Genomic DNA, 9,983 nt, shown 5'->3' on the forward strand with positions numbered 1-9,983 from the left:
TATCAATCTTTTTCAATATCTTCATCTAGCTCCGTAGATTTCAGACTAGAATGTTGCAGATTTTGGCCGTCCGAAGAAAATTCTTTCTTCCCAGATACTTATCTCTCACGTCAAATAATAACTACTGAGTAGAATCCTAGTTGTTTAAGTTGCAATCGAATGAGACATTCATTCTAAACATCAGTTTTATCTGTTTTTATTTCACAGGACTGCGTACGTAAGTATGACTACGCAACCATAAAGACACTATAATAATAATTTTGTCACTTCACAAAACGCCTGAAATGTCACTTTACTGCAGGATACGATCAGAGGACAGGGCTTGAATCATTACTTGACTAACTGCATTAATGTATGCTTTATGGGAGAAATCTTCCCCCCTGCTTTCACAATTAATGCATGATGAGCCCCGATGACTATTATTTTTAGTCAGCGAGTGTCATGTGAAATCAAGATTTTTTCGTTTGGCATGTGAACAGTCCCTCTTTGCAATGTCTTTCTTGTGCACTCTGTATTCTGCATGGTAATGGTGCATTTTTGATTTTTACATTCGATGTTCTTTATTCGTTGGTAGCATCGTTCTGTCTGTGCAAGAGGTATGAGGTGCATTGTGACATACTGGAAGATGCTAACTTCGATGGACTGACCTCCCAGGGATACGCTGCGGCCCAATGTGCTGAACGTGGAGGTTACCTTGCCAACCTAGTTGACAGCGAAATTGACACCATGGTGAAGAACTTCATCGCCGAAAAGGACTTGGTGGACCTCCATGCATAAAAAAACATGGATTTTTTATCGGTCTTAGCGATGCCACGGCTGAAGGTACTTATGTACGGAGCAATGGCAACCCAATATGCCCAGGTAGTTTCACTAACTGGGCCCCGGGGCAACCAAACAACCTTAAAATTGGGAGAAAAGATCTGGTGGGACAAGACTGTGTGAAGCTTTGGTAAGTTCTTGATCGTGTCACAATTATTCTCAAATATATGAAATAAAATAAAATATGGAATGGAAACAAGGAAGAAGTCATATCTAGCCGTATTCAGGATCGTGACAATACCAAAGTATTGCAAGTCAAAGATTGGCTACATGGTAGTCAATCTTAAAAACATGCAATTGTTTTTACTGCCAAATACACATATTCTTTTGATGATATTTTCAAAGGAAAGTTATGCAGTGTATTGTACTCCTTATTTAGTGTGTTGGTAATGTTTTCGTTCGAGGTTGAGAAGAACACGTGAATAGATGTGACCGGATGATGTCATACGGTGATACATCTATTGATTGGCCGCCATTGTAAAATTGCCTAAAATTTTGCACATTTTATGGCCAGAAATAAACAATGATGATGATGATGATACGAAAGGAGCGTGCAATTACGGCCTAAAGCTGTTCCTCTAGTAGATAATGAATATAAATACCGTAATTATTTTGTCGCAACTATCTCAAATTTGATAGTTAATGGAAAAGCTGGTTTAACTTTGTGGTGTGAAGCACAAAGAATGTATCTAACACGTGCTGAAGAAAAGCTTCTGCTTGCTTAATTTCGGCCGTGTCATATATCGACATCGAACACAAGTTATGGGTGTCCACTGTTCTTACATTTTACGTCTGTTTGTTTCAGGTACAAATTTGGTCATAATGGCTTATGGGATGATGAATACTGCCATTCTAGGCGCAGAGGATACATCTGCGAAATTCCAAGTAAGTTTGATATAAACCGAGCATTCGCTGTGCAATTAATTAAATTTCAGACGATGTGACATATAAAATCTTGCACTAGGAAAACGATTTGTTTGGCAACTGGCGGTAGGCAGCAAGGAGTCCGGTTAGGCTTTAAAACTTCGTATCGTTTACAGATATAATAACCTATAGATTCACTTAATGCACATTTTGACTATACATATTGTTACGTGCAGAGAAAACGAACAAAAGGGTGAACTCAGCAGTTTCCGTTTAAACAAAATTTATTACGAAAACAAAACTAATTGCTAAGTTAGGGACAGAGTACAAGCTTTAAAAGTGTACAGACTACTTATCTCAGCTGGGACGGCAAAGCTCCAGTCTCAGAGTTGTAACAGTCAGTTGGATGAATGAACAGTCCTTTGGCTTGCAGGCTTGAAGCTGCACAAAGACCACAGTATAAATCCAGCGTTGACAGTGAAGGTCTTGAAAAGTCTTGAGAATGACTACTGCTGGAGTTTAGTAACACACAAGAGACACGATCCCAAAAGTCTGACTGGAAGCTGTGCACGTCCCTTTTATAAAGGCATGTAAGAACAATCTAGAACCTTTATTGACATGCTAATTACTGTTCTAAAATTATCTCCCTTACACAACTAATCAACTTTCCAGAACATTCCAAACATGACTAATTGAATTCAAGGTTGTGAGGTCATCAAGGGCAGTGACCTTGGGAATGTTCTAGACTGATTGAACTCAGGTCATGATGAGTGTGGGGGAAATGACCTACATAACACACCCCCTCTTCAAAAAAGAAAATTTTTCAAAGAAAAATCTTTCTTTTACAAATGTAATCTTGAAAAGGATTTAAGTACTCAAATTTTGTTTTACTCTAAAGTAAAATTTCTTGAAAGTGAACAACAATAAAATTTCTTGAAAGTGAACAACAATAATTTCTAAATACGAGAGAGACAGTCTGCAATTAAATTGTCTCTGCCTTTGATATGTCTAATGTCAAGATTAAACTCCTGTAACATTAAACTCCATCTTAGCAATCTCTGATTTTTGCCTTTAAATTTCTGCAGAAAAACAAGAGGGTTGTGATCAATATAAACCACTATTGGCTGATTTGAAGAAGTAACATAAACTTCAAAATGCTGTAAAGCTAATATCAAAGATAAACACTCTTTTTCAATTGTAGAGTAGTTTCTCTGGGATTTGTTAAATTTGCGTGAAAAATAGCAAACAGGATGATCTACCCCATGACTATCCTCTTGCAATAAAACAGCACCAGCAGCCGTATCACTAGCATCCACAGCTAATTTGAATGGCAAAGTGAAATCTGGTGCAGACAACACTGGAGCACTTTGCAGTATGGCTTTAAGTGTATCAAATGCCTGTTGGCATTGCTCTGACCAAACAAACTTTACTTTCTTTTAAGTAAGTTAGTCAAAGGCTCAGTAATTGTGGAGAAATTTGGACAGAATTTTCTGTAGTAACCAGCCATACCGAGAAAGCGCATCAGTTGTCGTTTGCAGTTTGGTATGGGAAAACTTGAAATGGCACTGATTTTGGCATCAACAGGTTTTACCTCACCCTGTCCTACAGTATGTCCGAGGTAAGTCACCCTCGCCCACCAAACTCAGATTTTGCAAGGTTGACAGTCAACATTGCTTTACTCAGTCTCTCAAAGAACTTCCGCATGAGCTTGATGTGTTCCTCCCAGGTGTCACTATACAGGACGACGTCGTCAACGTAGGCTGCACACCCATCTAGCCCGGATATGACGTCGTTGATCATCCGTTGGAACGTTGCCGGAGAGTTCTTCATTCCGAATGGCATCACCTTGTACTGGAACAATCCGTCTGGTGTAACAAAGGCGGATATTTCACGAGCACGATCCGTCAGAGGGACTTGCCAAAATCCCTTCAGTAGGTCAAATTTTGTCACATACTTGGCTTTTCCCACTCGGTCGATGCAGTCATCAATCCTCGGGATTGGGAAAGTGTCTGTCTTTGTTAAAGTGTTGACCTTCCTAAAGTCCGTGCACATACGATAACTGTGGTCTGATTTGGGAACAAGTATGCACGGCGAACTCCAGTTACTTTTACTGGGTTCAATAAGTCATTGTCCAGCAGGTATTTGACTTCTTCCTGGAGATATTTCGCTTTTGTTGGATTCAGTCTGTATGGATGTTGTTTTACAGGCTTACTGTCCCCAACATCAACGTCGTGATAGATGACGTTTGTCCTCGTTGGAACATCTTGAAATAGGTGTTTATATTCGTGGAGCAGTTCTTTCACCTGTTGTTGTTGTTCTGGCTGGAGGTGTGCCAACTTTGTAGACTCCAGCTTCTCCAGGATTTCTGAGTTTTGAAGCTTGACCGAGCCCAGCTTTGAGTTTAGAGTATTTTCACTCAAGTCAGTTTCAGTATCACTATCTTCATAATGGTTTGAACTGACTGCACTGACAGGCTGAGTTATAGTAGGATTATCCCTATCCAAATATGGCTTAAGCATATTTATGTGACATAGCTGTTTTTGTTTTCGCCTGTCAGGTGTTATTATGATGTAATTTAAATCGCTCAATTTTTTATCAATTAGGTATGGCCCAAAGTAACGAGCATGGAGTGGTTTGCCAGGAATTGGAAGTAGAACAAGAACTTTTTGACCTGGTTCAAACTTCCTTTTTGAGGTGCTTTTATCGTATTTGATTTTCATTGACTGCTGAGATGACTCAAGATTTTTCTGGCTAATTCACATGCTTTAGAGAGCTTTGTACGAAATCTGAGACATATTGCAAAATATTCAGACAATCATCATCGTCTGATAGGAATTTCTCTTTAACGAGCTTAAGTGGGCCACGGACTGTGTGTCCAAATACAAGCTCAAATGGGCTAAAACCAAGAGACTCTTGAATTGACTCTCTAACAGCAAAGAGCAGAAAATGAATTCCTTCATCCCACTGCTTCTCTGTGTCAAAACAGTAGGTCCTAACCATGTTTTTCAAAGTTTGATGAAATCGCTCAAGAGCACCCTGACTTTCTGGATGATAGGCGGATGACCTATACTGTTTAATGCCTAGCTGATCCATTACTTGTTGAAAAATACCAGACATAAAGTTGGAGCCTTGATCGGACTGGACCATTTAGGGAGGCCAAATAAAGTGAAAAATTTGACTAAAGCTATCACTATAGTCTTTGTCTTTATATTTCTCAGTGGTATGGCTTCGGGGAACCGAGTTGATGTACACATTATTGTCAGCATGTACTCATTTCCTGATCTTGTTTTTGGTAGGGGCCCAACACAGTCTATTAGTATCCTACTAAATGGTTCTTGAAATGCAGGAATTGGCTGTAAAGGGGCCTTTGGAATGGTCTGATTCGGCTTTTCCTACCATTTGACATGTGTGACAAGTTTTACAGAAATGTGTTACATCTTGCCTGAGATTAGGCCAATAAAAGTGACTGAGAATTTTGTGATAAGTTTTCCTTACTCCTAAGTGACCAGCCCAGGGGGTTTCATGGGCCAGGCGCAATATTTCAGCACGGTAGGGCTTTGGAACCACAATTTGATGTTTTATAGCCAATCGTCATCAACCAAAACATCTGGAGGTCTCCATTTACGCATGAGAATACCAGATTTTGTATAATAGGAAACAGAGCTATCTGAAGTTTTATCTTCATCATCTACCCTGTCAAACAAGACAAAATATCTGGATCTTTGTGTTGTTCTGCAATGAGATTTGATCTAGAAAATGTCTGACTTTGGTCAGCAGAAGTTTTACTGGAAGTTTCAAATCCACGAGGGATAACGGAATGATCCGTGTCAAACACCTGACTGAGAAAGGTGTCATTTAAGTCAACATCTGTGACATTATTTTTGAGAGTATTTTGATTCTCAGAAGTTTTCTTGGACATGGCTCGAGTAATTGCACACGAAGGAAATAAATCGGGTATCTCTTGTTCAATTGGCTCTGGATCCTGATCTAAACTAGGATTATCAGTCACAAGTGGATTAGTAATGACCTTGTCCCCAGCAAGGTCGTTTCCAAGAAGAAGGTGAATCCCTTCAAAAGGCAAAAAAGGCCTAATACCTAAAGCCACAGGTCCAGAAACAAAGTCCGAAGACAAATAGACATTATGGGAGGAACAGGAATGTAGTCATTACAATCTACCCCCTTAATAAGAACTTTAGAACCTGAAAATGACTTTTCAGAAAACGGCAGGGTATCTGCCAACAAAAGAGACTGGGAAGCCCCGGTATCTCTTAAAATTTTGACAGGGTAGCGGAAGAGAAATCACTAGAAAGTGATATAAACCATTATGAATATGGCTCGAAAATACCCATAATGCTATCTTGAGAAGAATTGACCTTGACCTCATTAATTGGGGATAAGAGGGGTTTAACCTCAGAAAATGTGTTGCACACATTATTAGACTCTAATTGAGTTGATGAAGAAATAAAGCCGGTTGGCTTAGATCCACTTTGACCACTTTGACCTTCACTTTTCTTTTTCAATTTGAAACACTCTGACATTAAATGGCCGTCTTTCTTACAATAATTACAAGAAAGTGTACCGAACTGTTTGTCAGAAGGAGATTGAGACTTGGGATTTGATGATGTGGAAGTGTTACTTGAACTCTGTGAACTGTTGTCATTTGATTTTCTACTGTCCTTTGAAAAATTCTTGGATGAAAAGGACGAGTTAAATTTACCTGCATTGTTTCTGTAGGAAAAGGACTGGGATGGTTTGCTGAGAAATGAAGATTTGTGGGTCAATGAATAATCATCGGCCAAACGTGCAGCAACCTCCAATGTATCTGCCATTTGTTCATTGATAAACGTCTTGATGTCACTTCTGATGCACCTTTTAAATTCCTCAATCAAAACAAGCTGTCGTAATTTGTCATAATTCTGACTGACCTTTTTCGAAGAACACCAACGATCAAACAGTTGTTCTTTTGTTCGAGCAAATTCAACATAAGTTTGATCCTTCACCTTCTCACAATCCCTAAATTTCTGACGGTAAGCTTCGGGCACCAACTCATAACCCTTGAGAATTAACTCCTTCACAGAATCGTAATCTGAAGCCTGCTCTACTGACAACTGAATGTAAATTTCTCTGGCTTTACCCACCAAAGCACTCTGCAAAAGCATAGACCAGGACTCCTTAGGCCAGTTCAGACTCTGAGCAATTTTCTCAAAATGAAGGAAATATTTATCAACATCCTTTTCTTGGAAAGGGGGAACTAACCTGAAATGCTTAGTGATGTCAAACTTGTCTGAAGGGAAGAATTTTCCTGACTGTCCAAGCTCCAAACGTTTCATTTCTAATCTTTCCTGCCTATCTTTCTCTCTCTGTCTTTCTTCCTTTCTAATTGCATTTGTATTTTTTCTTTTTCTAATGCCTGTCTCTCTTTTTCCATTTGTAATTCTAGTTTCTTGATCTCCAAATTTGTCTGCATTTCTAATTCTAATTTTCTGAGTTCAGAGGTAGACTCGGGCTCATAATCTTTCAGGGTGGATTCCTCAAATTGGCCTAAATCAACTAGATGTTTGGCAATACGGTACTGTATTTCCCTCTTGCGCATAGATCTTTTGACTTCTACTTTAAGGAAATTGGCCAGTGTTATGAGGTCATCTTTTCTGAGGGAATCAAATGTGTCCTGATCAAGGTCATCCATTTCCTCTGGTTTAAATTCCGCCATGATTGAATTTCGCTGAGTTCAAAGTATACAGTAGTTTTGAAAATGTTGTCAAAATGTTGTCAAACGGCTCAAAATATTCGTATCCCGGACAAGCCCCCAATTTGTTACGTGCAGAGAAAACGAACAAAAGGGTGAACTCAGCAGTTTCCGTTTAAACAAAATTTATTACGAAAACAAAACTAATTGCTAAGTTAGGGACAGAGTACAAGCTTTAAAAGTGTACAGACTACTTATCTCAGCTGGGACGGCAAAGCTCCAGTCTCAGAGTTGTAACAGTCAGTTGGATGAATGAACAGTCCTTTGGCTTGCAGGCTTGAAGCTGCACAAAGACCACAGTATAAATCCAGCGTTGACAGTGAAGGTCTTGAAAAGTCTTGAGAATGACTACTGCTGGAGTTTAGTAACACACAAGAGACACGATCCCAAAAGTCTGACTGGAAGCTGTGCACGTCCCTTTTATAAAGGCATGTAGAACAATCTAGAACCTTTTATTGACATGCTAATTACTGTTCTAAAATTATCTCCCTTACACAACTAATCAACTTTCCAGAACATTCCAAACATGACTAATTGAATTCAAGGTTGTGAGGTCATCAAGGGCAGTGACCTTGGGAATGTTCTAGACTGATTGAACTCAGGTCATGATGAGTGTGGGGGAAATGACCTACATAACAATATACATGACATTAATATTAATATATTTCATCTCTTTTAGACCAATGTTGTTGCAGCGAAGCTCCAGTGGCTCCGGTTTGTGTTGGGAAGTAGATTAATCAACTGATTATTATCAAAGTCTCGGATCACATTTAACACAGTGTACTTGTAGAATTTATAATGATTACTAATTCAAATCAATTGTAACGTTCAGTTTACTGATTGTCAGAATAAATCATGTCATGATCATTACTTGAATGGCCCGTTTGTGATTATTATTTAGTTTATGAGTCACTGTTTGTATGTGTGCTGTTCAGGAACGTTCACTCAACAGAAAACCTTTCTGTAAGCTTTTGAAATCAACAAACACAGCAAAACGGACACACACAAAATATCAATGCTCCCGGGTCTTGGCCTACGCTGAATAGTCTAGCCCACGTGAACGTAATCTCTTTTTGTTATCGTCAGACGGAATGCGGCAGATGTTCGGACTCTCGAACTGTTACAATTTTTCTATGATCTACCTCTTGTTGGGGCTGATTTTAAAGCTCTTGGTGTAAGACATTTTTTACCGTCACAGTTTTTCGAAAATCGAAACTTTCCTGCTCCATAATGTTGAAACAGGGATGGTGGCTACTTTAAATATAAAATATCGGTAAATCATGGGTAACTTGTTTCTCTAGTAGTATAATTTGCATGGCGACCCAATTTTATTCTTGATTTTGAAAGAGTATGGTTGAAAGTATCCAGAAGAAGAATTTAGGCAAAAATGTAAGTCTTCTATTTTCAAGACAAATACTACCTTAATGTGAGAGGCTGTCGTGTTTGCGTTGATTGTGTGTGTTTACAGTGTTATGTAAAGGAATGAAGAGTGAAGTAAAATGGTCAACTTATTCAGTAACCGAACATCTCTTCAACTTTTGTACATACTGACACGCTGTCGATCTTGAAAATGTTAAGGGTGGTCATTGGACGAAAAATGTTTCCTTGTAATTAATGTTGCTACAGTCACAACTAGGCAAACAAGTAATCTAGGCGAAATATTATGATACATTACAGAAAATGGAGAGGGTTCTTGGACCTTGAGTATTGGATTTATGCGAGAAACACAAGGAGATAATTATCTAGCCAAGCTTTCTGAACCTGTCTCAGTTAGAACACAAACTATCCAAAAGTAGCAAACTACACACTGCAGTGAAATCCGCTAGTACAAGTACTGAAATTTAGACCAAGCTGTTCGGTGAACTTTGGTTAATATTCAAAACAAGTTGCAATAACAGTCTTTGCAACTAGTTTCCAGTCCTTCCAACTTATCCAAAAAGACATACCACACTAGGCTTTTGAAGACCTTTCTTGCCAAACTAAACATGTCATTTATGGCATTGACTGTACTTTGTGTTGGTTGATATATGTCGGAGAGACTGGAGAAAAACTATCTAAGAGAATGTGTGGCCATATGTCAGGTATAAATAATAACTTGCCGACATGCCTATACACTCATTTTAACAGTCCTCAACATTCCATACTAAACATGAAAGTCAGAATACTGGAAAAAATCTATCATCCTTCCAATAGTTCTAAACTTTGCAGGAGCTACCGCAAGCAACGTGAACACTATTGGATCACTGAACTTGGTACGGCTATGCCCTATGGATGTAACGATAATATACTATGGGTTTAATTTATCCAGCCCTAGGGGGAGTCGTGTAAATGTGATGGGTTTATTTAACTCTCATACAAGAAGACGACGTAGCCATGGGCATAGACATGGTAATACCAGCCGTCCTCCCAAGTTCAGTGATCTATTGTCTATTGTTAATCAGCCGTTAGGAGTTCACAAAATAAGAACTACTTTGTCTGCTTGCTCCTTGCAGAAATTGAGATTGCTACTGTTAAGAGTTCAAACGATGAATATCAACCAAAACAGCCCTGATTA

General features: G+C 38.9%; 1 long non-coding RNA gene across 1 annotated transcript; it reads left to right on the forward strand.

The window, feature by feature from the left end:
- Positions 1-574: 574 nt before the first annotated feature.
- LOC139135881 (uncharacterized) lies at positions 575-8,298 on the forward strand. Its single transcript, XR_011553053.1, has 3 exons — positions 575-949; positions 1,625-1,704; positions 8,109-8,298. It is a non-coding gene; the product is annotated as an uncharacterized lncRNA (long non-coding RNA).
- The last annotated feature ends 1,685 nt before the right edge of the window (positions 8,299-9,983 follow it).

Source organism: Ptychodera flava, chromosome 6 (assembly GCF_041260155.1).
Source record: "Ptychodera flava strain L36383 chromosome 6, AS_Pfla_20210202, whole genome shotgun sequence".
NCBI classification, from domain to species: domain Eukaryota; kingdom Metazoa; phylum Hemichordata; class Enteropneusta; family Ptychoderidae; genus Ptychodera; species Ptychodera flava.